Raw genomic sequence first — 15,269 nt, 5'->3', positions numbered from 1 at the left:
GACAGATAACAGAAATGTGGGTGAAGGAACGGTGTAAGATACAAAATAACGATAACAATACATTACTGATCAAGGATTCACAGGGATGAAAGGGAGGAGACAAAAGAGGAGCTTATACCAAGGGCCCAAGTAGAAAATGTTTTGGAAATGATGATGGCAACATATGTACACATATGTTTGATACAATTAATGTATGGAAATGTTATAAGAGCTGTAAGAAACCCCCCCAATAAAATGATTTTTAAATAAATATTAAAGTGTTTAATTATAAAATAATAATAATAAAAAAGCAAAGGGCTCTCTGATGTGGCTTATAAACTACCCACTGCCTTCCAGTCAGTGCTGAGTCCGTTATGCTAGGTAGCACTTTTGAAACTGGATCTTTTTTTTTTAACATTTTATTAGGGATTCATACAACTCTTATCACAATCCATACATACATCAATTGTGTAAAGCACATCTGTACATTTTTTGCCCTCATCATTTTCAAAGCATTTGCTCTCCACTTAAGCCCTTGGCATCAGGTCCTCTTCTTCCCTCTCCTTCCCCGCTACCCTCTCCTTCATGAGCCCTTGATAATTTATAAATTATCATTTTGTCATATCTTGCCCTATCTGGCATCTCCCTTCACCCTCTTCTCTGTTGTCCGTCCCCCAGGGAGGAGGTCACATGTAGATCTTGTAATCGGTTCCCTCTTTCCAATCCACTCTCCCTCTACCCTCCCAGTATCGCCCCTCACACCCCTGGTCCTGAAAGTGTCATCCACCCTGGATTCCCTGTGCCTCCAGCTCCTATATGCACCAGTGTACATCCTCTGATCTATCCAGACTTGCAAGGTAGAATTCGGATCATGGTAGTGGAACTGGAGGAAAGCTGTATTCTTCATCGGTGCTACATCGCACCCTGACTGACTCACCTCCTCCCCTAGACCCCTCTGTGAGGGGATCTCCAGTGACCGACATATGGGTTTTGGGTCTCTTTTAGTGAGAAGGCAGAGTGAGAGCAGAACACATCTTCTAGGATTGTTCTTTTCAGCATACAGGAAGTTGGCGTACTATTTACTTGACTTCGGATGACGACAAAATGATCGGTGACAATGGACCGTTCAGAATGTACTTCCGTTCGATTGAGAAACTCGAAGCCAGCGAGAGCACACGTTTGGAATTTTATCTCAAGTGAGTCTTCACGCCCAGGGAATTCAAGGTCGGGGGGTGTCAGTTGTTGAGTCTATTCCAACTCATGGCAATGCCACAGTGACAGAAGAGGGTTGCCCAGTGCCTAGGTCTCCAGGTCTTTTCTTCTGAGAAGCCTCTGGGGAGATTTGAACCCCAAACCTTTAGGTCAGCAGCCCGGTGCTTTGACCACTGTGCCACCAGTGCTTCTTCTTAAGTACAAAGTGGCCCAAGCCCAACCCAACCCATTGACATGTGGCGTTCACTCCAATTCTGAGCGATGCTGCACAGGGTTTCCAAGATGGGACGTCTTCGTGGGAGCAGACAGCCTCATCTTCCAAATCAAGGCGATTGCACCTGAAGCATCAGCCTTGGGGTGAGTAGCCCAATGCCTTACCCACAGCACCACCAGGCTACCAGGTTCAGCCGTTTTTGAGGCAAGAGGCAAGAGAAAAGCAACAAGCCTGGGGGCCTGGAAATGTTTGCATGGTGGTGATCTTTGAGTCAAGATTTCTATTTTCCTAAGAATCGCTGCTAGGTGAGGCACAAGCAAGAGCAAACAAAAACACATCAAGATGAAACACATCAAGATGAAACATAACATGGTCTATTGTTGTCAGCTCTATGTAGTTCCTTAGGATCGCCGTGGTGGCGGAGTGGACACGCAGTGGGCTGCTTTCAGCCAGGTCAGCCATTCAAAAGCACCTGCTGCTCCGCGGAAGAAAGAGCAGGTTGTCTATTCCAGGAGAGTTACCATCTCAGAAATCCGCAAGGACCCGGTCCTATAGGGTCGCTCGGAGTCCCAGTCTATGCAGTTCCTTCGGGAGGCTGGGTGGCGCTGTTGAGCAAGCATTGCGGGTTCAAACCCACAGCCTTGGGAGAAAGATGAGGCTTTCTGCAGAAGCTGTCCAGCCTCGGAAACCCTGAGCAGTGAATTTATTCTGTTCTATCGGGATTTTGTGAGTCAAAGTGGACTCCACAGTGTTCGGTGGGGTTTCTCTGGAACCACAATATAACCTTCCAGAGTCACCCCTTCCTCTGAGCAATGTTTCCTTCATCACTGTTTTGTTTTGTTTTTTTCAGAGATGATAGAGTTTGTACGAAATGGAACAAATGGAGCAGATTGCCTGCTTTGGAAGAGTCTTAATTAAGTTGTTTTTTTTTTTTTTAATGAATGGGTTCTGTGATTTTTTTTTTTTTTCATGAACGAGACATTTCTTTCTTTTCAAGGTCTGGTTGCACTTGCCAAAAATCCCTCCTCAATGCCACCTCGACCAATGGTATTTGGTTCTACGTGCTCTGTAAGTGTGACCAACCCTTGTGAGCTGTTGTACTCTGAAGGTAGCATTTCCCGTCACCAAACCCAAACCAAACTCACTGCCAATGAGTCAATGCCCGCTCATTGCCACCCTACTGACTAGGTGGCTTCAAAAAAGTGTCCGGAGAAATGGAATCCCACCGCCACCCCTGCCCCCCAAGACTGATTGCCCTGTGTTACCCTTCAGGGCTGGAAATGAACTCATCTCCGGGGTTCAATTTTTCAGCCAAATGATAAGCCGAAACCAGACCCCTGCCGAAGAGGCCATGCTGACGCCGTGGGCTTCTGACACTGTAACGGCATACGGAAGTAGAAAGCCCAGTCTGCCAGTGGTTTCAAACCGCTGACCATGCAGATCACAACCCAACCCAGACCCACTACACCCCCAGGGCTGCTAGCCAGTGGGTAGACAGATCCATATGGGACACCTAAGCATTAGTAAGGGTCACACACCTTCGAATCATCAACCACTTAAGAGCAAAAGGGCCACATTAACCCGAGGACAGCACAGAGACTGCTGAGGACAGAATGGAAGTGCGAAACCCAGGGAAGGACGGAGCTAAGGAAGGGTCATTACATGGTGGGCACAGCAATCGAGGACTGGAAGCAAAGTGGGTATGAATTAGGGAATGAAAAACTTATCAGCTTTGTAATCTGTAACACAATTTACAATCCTTTTTTTAAAAAAAGAAACCAATTTTTTAAGAGAATGGAATGTTCCCACAAAGGTTGGAACCCCTCTCCCCATATTAAGGAGCCCTTGTGGCGCGATGGTTAATGAATCAGCAGTTCAAACCCACCAGCCACATTGGGGTGGGGCGGGGGGAGATCTGGCTCTCCATTCCCATAAAGATGACAGTCCAGGAAACTCCACGGAGCAGCTCTGCTCTATCGTAGAGGATCTCTGGAAGTCAGAACCGACACCATGGCCCCCAACGACAGTAACATTACACTCCGAAGAAGGGTAGGGGTGGGGAGAACCATGCCTAAGGAGGGTTTAACAAGATGTGATAGATTTCCTTTCTTGAGATGGACTGTATAAATATACGTTGTATGTCCCTTTAAAAAAATGTTTTTAAATCTCTCCAGATTCCCTATCCCTCAACCTAAAGAGTTGTCTGAGTGACTTGAGAGAAAGGGAGAGAGAGAGAGAGAGAGAGAGAGAGAATTGAAATGGACTTGGAATCTTTAGTGACCAACAAGTTCATCTCAAAAACAACACATTACTCTCGGTTCTTGGTGACACACACGGCTTGTGCTTCACTAATAAATCAAGGTGGGTGGGTTGAAGCCGGCCAGTAGCCCATGGGAGAAAGGCCTGGCGGTCTGCTTCCATAAATGTTATCGTGGTCAAGAAACCCCTCTGGGAATAGTTCTACTCTGTAATACACACGTGGGGTTGCTTGATCTCAGTAGTGTCTACTGACAGGTTCAAAAGTAGCCCTGGTGGCATGGTGGGTTAAGCATTGGACTGCTAAGCACTAGATCAGCCGTTCAAACCTACTCCACAGAAAAAGGACAGGGGGGAATCGGCTTCCATTAAAGCTTTACAGTTTCAGAAACCTGAAGAAGGAGTTCGACTCTGACTTAGAGGGGTGCTCTGAGTAGCCATCAACCCAGTGACATTGGATCTGGTTGGTGGGGGGTGGGGGTTACTCCTAGCATCCAAAAGAGCCCTGGTGGTTTAGTGGTTTTAGCATTGGGCTGCCAATCAGCCTGTTAATGATCCAACCCCTCCAACCATTCCAAAGGAGAAGCAGGGGACAGCTGGCTACCCTAAACATTTACAGCCTTGGAAATCCTATTGGGCAGTTCTCAATGGATTGGATGACGAACCGTTTGGTACTAATAAGATCACTGTGCAAGTGAGAAGACACTTCATTCAAGAGACTATGAGAGTCCTACGGATCACAAGTCTGCTCTGTAATAGATGGGGCCCCGTGCACTAGAATCAATAATTGGTTTGAGTTTGTTTTGTGTTTTATTACAGTTGCTATTGATATTAGTCTTACCACTCTGGCAATGGCAGTGACAACTAGATATCTGTAACACTCCTTGTGTTAGTCCAGGTTGACTAGAGAGACAAATTCATGGACACTCGTATGAGTATAAGAAAGAGCTTTAGCTACAAGAGCAACTGAACATTGAGAAAACAGCCCAGCCCAGTCCAGATCAAGCCCATAAGTCTGATATTACCCCATTTGTCAATACTAGTCTATAAATTCTTCAGATTCACGCAACACATGCAATGACGCCGAATGCAGGAAGATCACAGGCCAATGGGTGGAAAGTCTTGTGGATCCAGCAGCAATAGAAGGCTCTCAGCGCTGGCATGGGGCTCCATGTGGCTCCTCCAGCTCCCAGGTTGCATCAGGGTTGCTCCAGGTGGTTTCTCATGAGAAATGTCTCACAGGGAGTGAGCGTGTGTCCCACCTCCAGCAAGCCTGATTGACAGGCTAAGCTCCACCCCTTCACTCTTAAGTCTCAAATTGACAGCAGAGTATGTAATGACCACATTCTTAGATGGCTTACTATGTGCGGTGCACTGTCATCAGAATTTTGTAGGCACTAACTTAGCTGCTTCCCACCCACAATAATACTAAGAAGTAGATATGACTATTATCACCATTGTAGAAATAAAAAACAATTTCCTGAAGTCTTTTAAAAAATAGTTGAGTTTAATCAGTAAAGACTGTGGGCCTCAGGCACCAGGCTCTTTTGAGGTCTCTCTATGGGATCAGGTTGACAGCAGCAACTGGAGAGTTTGGGAAGGGAGGTGGAGGGGCGGTGAGTTTATGAGACTCGGGAAGAGAAGGGGTGGAAATGGTTGCATGACTTCCGGAATGGAATCAGTGTAGCTGACCCTGTTGCACTGATGTGTGTTCTGCTCAACAACAACAAAATAAACGACTTTAAGGAAAGGGACACGCACACACAAAGATGAAGGAATTCTTCTGGGGCCAGAGCCAAGATTTCCACCCAGAGTAGGGGGTACCATAACTGAAAGACAGAAGACTCCAAGCAGAAGTCTTCAAACACTATGAGAGAAACCCAGATAGAAATCTACACAGCGCAGCTGTAAACAGCCAGATGATTTGGTACAACCGAACACCTGCTGCTGGTCAAGTCCATTATCACTCAGGGATACCCACGTGGGCTGAGTGACCTTGTGAAAGCAGACTGCCTGGTTTTTCTGGAGAGGCACGGTTGGGAGAGTTGGAACAGCCAAGCTTTCAGCTCATGATCAAGTTCTTCACTATTTGCATCACGTAGGACCTCCTCCTATGTACTTAACTCAATTGAAAAATATTTTAAATTTTCTATCCACCTTTGTTTTGCTCACAGACGCAGGAGCAACCCATATGAAAGTGATGGACGTCACTGAGACGGCACTCGTCATTTTTTTAGTCAACATCAGGGAGGACCGCAAAGTAACATCTGTGACAATGGCCCTCAGTAAGTATCACTGCTTCACCTGTCGGCATGAACAAGGTGACCTTCGCACAATTTTTGGCACCTTGCTGGGCAAGAAGGGACTCCAGCTCAGCAGCTCACCAAAGCTTCAATCCCACCCAGTAGCGCCATTGGAGAGACCCTGGCTCTCTGCTCCCATCCAAGGTGCCAGCCTTGGAAACCCCGTGGGGCAGTTCTACTCTGTCCTGCGGTGTCGCTGTGAGTCAGAATCCACACCATGGCGCTCAGTCACCACCCTGGATAAGAACGGGGTCGGAACCCACAACCCTGAGGTTCACAGTCAAGTGCAAATCATTGGCACCTTGAGGCCTAAGAATGGCTTTTCTCTTGAAATCAAGTTTCCATTTCATCTGGAGAGTCTCGGAGGAAACGAATGAGTTATGATTGAGGATTTTGTCCTCTGCTTCAAGGCAGAAACCATGACCTGAGCCCTGGAGACTATGAGAAATTCATAAAGGATGCAAAGAAAATGGGCGTCCCACTGAAAAACCTCGTTAAAGTCAGTGATACCGGTAAGTCGTTATCTTCCGTTTGGCTAAATTGTTCGTGTGACAGGGAAATACCATGTTGAAAATGAAATCGATTCTAATACATTTCTTATCAGACAGTATAGGTATTCCGTTTTTACATCGCACAAAGTTATTGATGGTGCCATCTTTTCCCACAGATACCTGTGAGTAGGACATTGCTTAGGTGAGTGGATTGCGACTTAACACTGATTCTTCTTAAATTCTCTCAGAGGAGGGAGATGTATGGTAACCAGACAGGAGCCATGATGACTTAGTAGGTTCTATGTTGGGCTGCTAACAGCAAGTCAGAAGTCCAAAATGACCAGCCTCCCTGTGGGAGACAGATGAGACTTTCTACTCCATAAAGAGTTACAGTCTCAGAAACCCACAGGGGCAGTTCTCCCCTGTCCTATAGGGTCTCCATGAGTCAAAATTGATGATAGCAGGGAGTTGGGGATTTTTTGTTTGGATGGTTGCTTTTTTTCTTTTCTTTTTAAATCATTTTATTGGGGCTCGTCTAACTCTTACCACATCCATCCATCCATCCATCCATCCATCCATTGTGTCAAGCACATTCGTACATTCGTTGTCATCATTCTCGAAACATTTTCTTTCTACTTGAGCCCTTGGTATCAGTTCCTCTCTTTTCTTTTCTTTTGAATCCTTTTATTAGGAGCTTTTTTTAAAAATTGGGAGCTCTTACAGATATCATTACATTCTATAGCTCCATCACCTCAAGCAGGATTGTACAGTTGCTACCACAGTCAGTTTCAAAACACTTTTTCTTCTTGAGCTCCTTGATATGTGCTCTGCCCTATCCCCTTCCTCCCAAGCCCTACACCCCAGAAACTATGATTATGATTATGATTATGATTTTCCATGTCTTACATATCCAATATATCCATTCACATGCAATATATCCATTCACGTGATAATTTATACTTTATCAAAGCGTCACGAGGGTGGGTGGTGGGAGGGAGGGAAAAATGAGGAGCTTATCCCAAGGGCTCAATAGAAAGTAAATGTCTATAAAAGAAGGACGGCAACATTTATACAAATAGGCTTGATTCAATGGATGTATGGAAGAGCCATGGTATATTGAGAAAACATCCCAGCCCAGTCCAGATCGAGTCCGTAAGTTCGATATTAGCCCATATGTCCGATACCAATCTATCAGTTCCTCTTCAGACTCACACAGCACATGCAGTGATGCCAAATGCAGGAAGATCACAGGCTAGCGGGTGGAAAGTCTTGTGGATCCAGTGGCAGTGGAGACATCTCAACGCTGGCAGGGGTCATCACATGTCTCCTCCAGATCCAGGGCTCTAGTGTAGCTCCATGTGTCTTGTCAACAGGAATTTCTAGCAGGGAATGAGTGTACCTGGCCTCCAGTGAACTATTAATCTCCTTCACACCTCCAAAATGAGGTCATCAAATTGTGACCTGATAGACAGAATAGACTCCACCCCTTGTGACCTGATAGACAGAATAGACTCCACTCCTTCACAGGTTGACGTGAGATTATGTAACTGCCACACCCACCTCAGGTGTCTCTAATTTGAAAAGGATTCAGATAAAGAATCTACATCATAAAATAGCTAGAAACTCAAATGAGATCATGCAGGATCAGAATCTCCCATACCATAGATGTTCAAGTAACTCTTGGGTTCCCTCCTCCATGTCTACGATATCAAGTAAGATCATCGTGGCTCCTCTCTTTTGGGAAGAAAAAAAATTGCTTGGACTTAAAGCTGCAATTCCCTAGTGTGAGAAGAAGCAGATGAATGCTATTCCAAGTGTAGAGAACCAGCGGTTGTTGGTCTTTGACTTGGAGCTCTTGCATGGAGGTTGTCCAATGATTGGGGGTAGGGATGATCACATGGTTAGTATTGTAAAGCCCTCCTTGCTTTATTAAGATGGGTATTAATCTAGTAGGCATGGTTCTGCCACTGTCAGTGAATATCATTTGGGAGTTTTGTCTTATCACCAACACCCACTGTTTGTGTAAACAGTGTGTCTAGACACTTATGAGTTTAATCCTTTAATCTGTACAAGTCAGCAGTTTATGTATTTGGATTTCTAGCCAGCCTACACTTGTATAATTTCCCTTTCTCAGCTGGATTTTAAATTCTATAGCATTGGCTAAATGAATGACACTATCAGTAGAATTACCTTATGCCCTAAGGAGATGATGGTAAGTGTTCTCTAACATAAAACGACAATGGTGTTTCTAAGGTGAACCAGAGACATATATAAACCATAGATAGATGAATGGATTGGGGGCTTGCAATGCCTTCTAACCCCAATCTAAGGGCAATTCGTTCTGATGGCATGGCTCTACTTAATGCTTGCCCTCATGAAGAGATCACTGAAGATATAGGTGTTGTAGCAATGTGTAGTGAAGAAACTAGATGGTGCCCGGCTTTCAGGAAAAATAGTGCCTGTGGTATTAAAGACTTTCCTTAAAAGAAACAGCCATTTAAGTGAGGCATCTACTAAGTCCACACAGAAGAAGGATGTCAGTCTGTGTGATTCAAGGGTTGTAAATAATAAAACCCAAATTCAAAGGAGGGAAACGTTTCAGAGCGTTTATTGTGAACACCTGATTTTCAGAAGGCTATGGATGACGGTGGAAGCCCAAAGTTCATTGGCAGAGTTCACATATAGATTAAGCCTCTGGTGAACACCCTCTGACCATAGTTATGACCAGGGATATGAACACCCTTGTTATCACACAGAGAGCATTGTAAAGCCAGATCTAGTCGATGTGGTTAGGATAAAATGCAACACCTTATCATCTGATTTCCCTTTGACCCACAGTCCAGTTGTTCTAGATGTTAATGTTTTCTGCTCTCTTTTGCATGTATATTTTATGCATCGATTCTGACTCGTAGCGACACTAGAAATAATAACATTGTGATTAATAAATTATGATTCAGGTCAACCTTAACAGATGCCATACAAGACTTTCATGCCCTACCATATTGGAGACTATATTTATGTGCCCTCAAAAGCCAAAGAACAAACTGCTCAGAGTTCCTGTGAGTTTGGGATGGTAGGCAGCAAGATTCATCTAAGATTTATTGACTCAGGGTCTTTCAACCAACCATGGTATGGTTGCTGTTTAGTCCCCCAGATCCCATATTGCAGAGAGCTTTCTGGCTTTGTAGAATACTTAACAGCACCCATGACCTCTACCCACTAGATAGCAATAGAACCCCACCCAGTTATGGGAGGCAAAAAATGTTTCTTAACTCTTATGGATGACCCAAAACCCACAGCTGCGGAGTCTATTCCAATTCACACATAGACACAATGAACTAGAATAAAACTTGCTAGCACTACAGCTCTACCGTGTACATAATGCCTACTTCTGCTCTCTATGGCTTACAGGAATCCATCCTCTGGAATCGCCCGGAATACACAAGAGCCCTTTTCTTTTCATTGGTTCATGAAGTGACTGATCTAACACGCCAGAGGCCCCACGGATGATGATTTCCAGTGACTTGCATGATCATAGGGGTGGTCGTTACATCATCTTGTTGCCAATTTGAGGATTAAGCGTGAGCAGGTGGAGGTTAGCCTGTCAATCAGTTCGCAGCTTGAGGACCTCATTTGGAGGCGCTAAGGAGATAAAATAGCTCGCGGGAGGCGGGACACAGGCTCGGTCCCTGGGAGACATTCTTATTGACAAACCACATGGAGACAGACTGATGGCAGCCAGAGCCTCAGAGCTGGAGAAGCCACGTGGAGAGCCCTGCCAGCGCTTACAACCCACTGGATCCACAAGACTTCCCACCCACCGGCCTGTGATCTTCCTGCATTCGGCATCATTACGTGTATTTCTTGAGTCTGAAAAGGACTTTATAGATTGGTATCAGACATATGGGCTAATATCGGACTTATGGACTTGATCTGGACTGGGCTGGGATGTTTTCTCTATATTCAATTGCTCTTGTATCTAAAACACTTTCTTTCTTTCTTTGTAACCATAAACGCTTCCTTATACACATATGCATGTCTATGCATTTGTTCCTCTAGTCTACCCAGACTGACACAGTAGAGTTTGTTTTCATATCTCGGATTTGTCTTGGATTTATGGTTAGCTCATTGCCCGTCGTGTTATATATATATATTCACCTGTAGTTCAACCTCACTGGAAGACACCCACAGATGCGCTTGTCTTGTACCTGCCACGGGCTAATGACATCATCATCATGTCCAGGATGGTTCCAGATTTAATGGCATTCTTACTCCTTCAGAGGGAGACATTCCGTGGATGAGGTGGGCTGTAAGACAGTTACCCAGGGCCTTCCCAACCATCCCACATCTTTCTTTTCTTTTTTTCTCATTTTTCAACAGTTTTATTGACACATAATTTACATATCATCCCATTGAATAGTTCGGTCGTTCAATAATATCAAGGGGAACGGTACAATCGGCACCACATCTGTCTTTAATTACCCCTCTCCCCCCAACACATGATTAATCACCTTTAAAACGAGTTGTGCAATCACGATCAGTTCTAGGGCTCCCTCCCCTCTCCCACCTTCATTATTTACTCCCAAGATCCCCTTTCCTGCTCTGTCGGCCACCCCCCACCCACCCCTACATTCCCTTTAACACCTTCTATCCGTTATCATCGTGGTACATCCACTCGTCTTGTGTTTCACTGCTGGGAAACCCAACAGAAAACAATGAAAAAGAAATCGCACTAAGGTGGGAAGGATACGATCATATTAGCATAAAGACAAAAATACAAATACTGTGTGGGAAGGAGGGGACCCCCATTAACATCCAAAAAGTCAGAGAAGACATTTCCGTCGTGGAACATCTAAGAGATACTCACACCCCGAAGAGATTCGGGCAGTGTCTCTAGGGAGGTCAACTGGCCAAGTGTCAAGTTCAATCCAGCATCATCAGATGACAATGATATCTACCTGAAAGGAAGGGTGCTCAGGACTCTTGCCTGTGGCTAGAGCTATACCACATATTTCTTGAGGGCATTCCACAATATTCCTTTCAGGAATATTATGTTGTTGTTGTTTTGTTGTTGTTGTTGTTGTTGTTGTTAAATGCTATCGAGTCAGTCCCGACTCACAGTGACCCCATACACAACAGAACAAAACGCTGCCCGGTCCTGCTCCAGCCTCACAATTGTTCCGATGTCGGAGGCCATCTTTGGGATGATGGAGGATTTGGACCCGGCTCCCCTCGTCGGAGGAAGTAGCCACTGAAAACCTTATGCGTAGATTCGAAATTCTGAATGGCCGTGGCTTAAATACAAAATAGCCACATACCATTTTTCCTTTCTTCCCCTTCGTCTGGATCACCACCATGCTGATCCACATCTGGATCTTCATGCACATTGGAGCCAACAGGAATGTCACTCTTTGGGGTCTGGGTTTCATCGAGTCTACTATAAAGAAACATAGTTGGAATAAGATCGTTTGGTGGCCTTTGTAAATGACGTGGTGATTCTCAGGTCTCCTCTTGGGGGGTCCTCATGGTTTAGAGCAGTGTCTACATGGTGAGTTTTCTCTTCACACACCACAAGGAAGTCCAGCACGTGGACAGCATCCACCTCTCTTGTTGGCCTTCTCCTGATAACACCATCCTAAGCCTCTTTGGGCTCCTTAGTTACTTTGTTTTCTTTGATGACAAAAACCACTGCTTCTCCATTTATTTGACTTTGGGATCTGAGGAAAACCCCAAAATGGAGCACATTCCTGGATGGATTTCATTAGGATACCCACCTGTTGCCGGTTCCAGTAAATGGAGACCACTACCATTTCCAAATCCAACGTATGGAGTCTTTATTAATTACATGAGGCTAGTCTGGACGGCAGAGGGGACGTTAAAAGGAATAGTCTGCCATGCAGAAGTCCCAGTATTCCTTTGGCGGAGCCTTTGGAAGCATTCCGGTCACAGAAAACCGAAGAAGCAAGTTAAACATCCATATATCATTAAGCAAGCGATATGGACAAAAGCAAATAAAGCAGATTTTAGTAAAGTTCTCTGGCACCTTGTTTTTATGACCCGAAACACACACTGTTCCTCTGGTTCCTTGATGCTCTAACCCAAGAAGGATCGTGGGTTTGTTCTGTTTGTTCCAAATCATAGCGACCCGATAGAACACAGGATGAAGTCCAGCGTCATCCTCACAATCCTGGCCAGCTGTAAGCCATTGGTGCAGCCATTGAACCAGTCCATCTCACGGAGGGGCTTCCTCTTTTTCGACCACCCTTTAATTTACTAAGATAGATAGACGCAGTGAAAGGCCTTTCTGTGGTCAATAGAACACGGATAAACGTCTTTCTGTATTCCCTGCTTTGGGCCAAGATCTAGCTGACATCGGCAATAATAGCCCTTGTTCCAAGCCCTCTTAAAAATCTGGGTGCAAAACCACACTTGGCAGGAGTGGAGCTGACAGAGACCAACAGTTTCCTGGGCCAGAATGTGCCAGCTGAGAGATTCTGGTTTAAGCTGAAGTATACCCAGGCCTCACACACTTACCAGCTCCGTGGCTCCAGACTGGAAAATGTTGTCCGAGAGCTACTTTTTAAAGCAGTGGAGGGACTGGGGTACACAGATTCACAAACTCCAATTCAGGCTCTGGGCCTGAACATGCAGACTTAGAGCTACTTCTTTCTCCTTTTTAAAAAAGTTTTATTGGTATAATTTGCATACCATGCAATGCAATAGTTTAGATAAATTTTAAAAGCGTTTTAAAATTTAAATTTTTTATTCTTATACTCATTATTATTAGCTCCCTATCACTGCCTAACCTCTCCTACCACAACCCTAAAGAACTATTAATCTACTTACCATCCCTATAGCTCTACCTTTCCTGGATTCTGTACTTTTAAAATCATACCCCCCCAAAAAATTTTTTTAACATTTTATTAGGGGCTCATACAACTCTTATCACAATCCATACATATACATACATCAATTGTATAAAGCACATCCATACATTCCCTGCCCCAATCATTTTCAAAGCATTTGCTCTCCACTTAAGCCCTTTGCATCAGGTCCTCTTTTTTTTCCCTTCCCTCCCCACTCCCCCCTCCCTCATGAGCCCTTGGTAATTTATACATTGTTATTTTGTCATATCTTGCCCTATCTGGAGTCTCCCTCCCCCCCCCACCCCCTTCTCTGCCGTCCATCTCCCAGGGAGGAGGTCACATGTGGATCCTTGTAATCAGTTCATTTAAATAAAAAAAAATGACAAGTAAATAAAACACAGGAAAACCTCAATTCACATGAAAGAAGAAGATAATAGAAACTAGAATGAATACAAATGGATCTGGGAAAACAAAGGATAACATGTAAAACTTTAACCTAACAGTATCAGCAGTAATCCAGTTTCCAGTGCACTCCGTCTGAGGGCCAGAGGATTCACAGCCCTGGTCTGAGGGAATTCTGTGGAGGCCTAAAGCACACGGGGACCCTGCAAATGGATTTGGGGCTTTCAGTGTCATCCACAGCCTTCTGCATACCAGCAGTTCAGACCGCAAGCTCTAGTACAATTTCCTCCTCTGATCTTGAATTTCACTACCTATAATCCTAAGGTCACACGGGCTGGTGTGCTCCTCCGGTGTGGACTTAGCTGACACTCCACTTAGGTGGCTGCTTCTGTTAAGACAAGCCTTTCTGATCCCAGGCACTGTTCTTTCTGATAGCCTGCCATTGTCTGATTTCTTCACCACATTTTGCTCAGAGCTACTCCTTTTATATTTTTTAAACAATCCCCCAGAGACTATTGATTGTGGTTAAGTAAGAACATAAGGGTAATGAAGACAATATGAGCCATGTTTTAGAACCATATTCATCACAAAGAACACTTAAAAGGGGGGGGGTGCTCTTGCCCTCAGCTTCTCACTTCAACGATCATTTCTAGTTGGACACACTTTGTAGCAGAGTAATGCGATCTCCTTTCCGCGTGATCCGTCCCAATTGTTGTCTTGGCTTTGTTTTAGCACGAATCGCTTCTGCATCATCTGATACAGGGTCCGTGTACTCATCGAAGCCTATGAGACAGACCTCTATCCGCATATTCACTTGCTCACATAGAGCCACACCTGAATCCAGGATCTTTCTCTTTTAGCTTAGTCTCAGCCTGTTACATCTCTGTTTCCTGGCCTGAATCTCCTACTCCCAACAACCAGCGGCATAGGATACAATGAGCTGCACCATCACCTTCTCAGCCTTCTGGCCTTGGCCACAGCCTGCCATTGTGGAAGCTAAGAGAGGCCACACTGAGCCGCACGCCCTAGAGCTACTTCTTCAGGCAATAAAACCACCAGCAGGTCATCTGCCTGCTCTGTGGCTCCTGAGCCAGCTTGGAGCTGTTTTTAAAGCACAGAGACTCACAGATTCACAAGCTCTAAGACCCTCTGAGTCGACTTAGGGTTATTTTTTAAAGCTGCAGAGCAGCACACACACACACACACACACACTTACAGGCTCTGTGGTCCTGGGACTGACCAAGGTGGTTCGGTGCTATTCACAGGCGGCACTCTAAAGAGTCACCTGAGTGAGCCTGGAGAAGCACATACTGAAGCCCTCAGGACGAGTAATGAGAGTATTGATCCCAGGAGGGGAAGGAGAAGGTGGGGGGGGAGGGGGAACCAATTACAATGATCTACATATAACCCCCTCCCTGGGAGATGGACAGCAGAAACGTGGGTGAAGGGAGACATCAGATAATGTAAGACATGACAAGATAATAATAATTTATAAATTATCAAGGGTTTGTGAGGGAGATAGAGAGGGGGAGGGAGGGGGAAAATG

At 45.0% G+C, this 15,269-nt stretch overlaps 1 pseudogene; it reads right to left on the bottom strand.

The window, feature by feature from the left end:
* Nucleotides 1-14,372: 14,372 nt before the first annotated feature.
* On the bottom strand, nucleotides 14,373-14,711 carry LOC142432483 (small nuclear ribonucleoprotein E-like; annotated as a pseudogene).
* Between the last annotated feature and the right edge of the window lie 558 nt (nucleotides 14,712-15,269).

This window comes from Tenrec ecaudatus, chromosome 18 (genome assembly GCF_050624435.1).
Source record: "Tenrec ecaudatus isolate mTenEca1 chromosome 18, mTenEca1.hap1, whole genome shotgun sequence".
Taxonomy (NCBI): Eukaryota; Metazoa; Chordata; class Mammalia; order Afrosoricida; family Tenrecidae; genus Tenrec; species Tenrec ecaudatus.
Note: the sequence above shows the minus strand (reverse complement) of the source record. Positions and strands in the feature narration are given on the sequence as shown.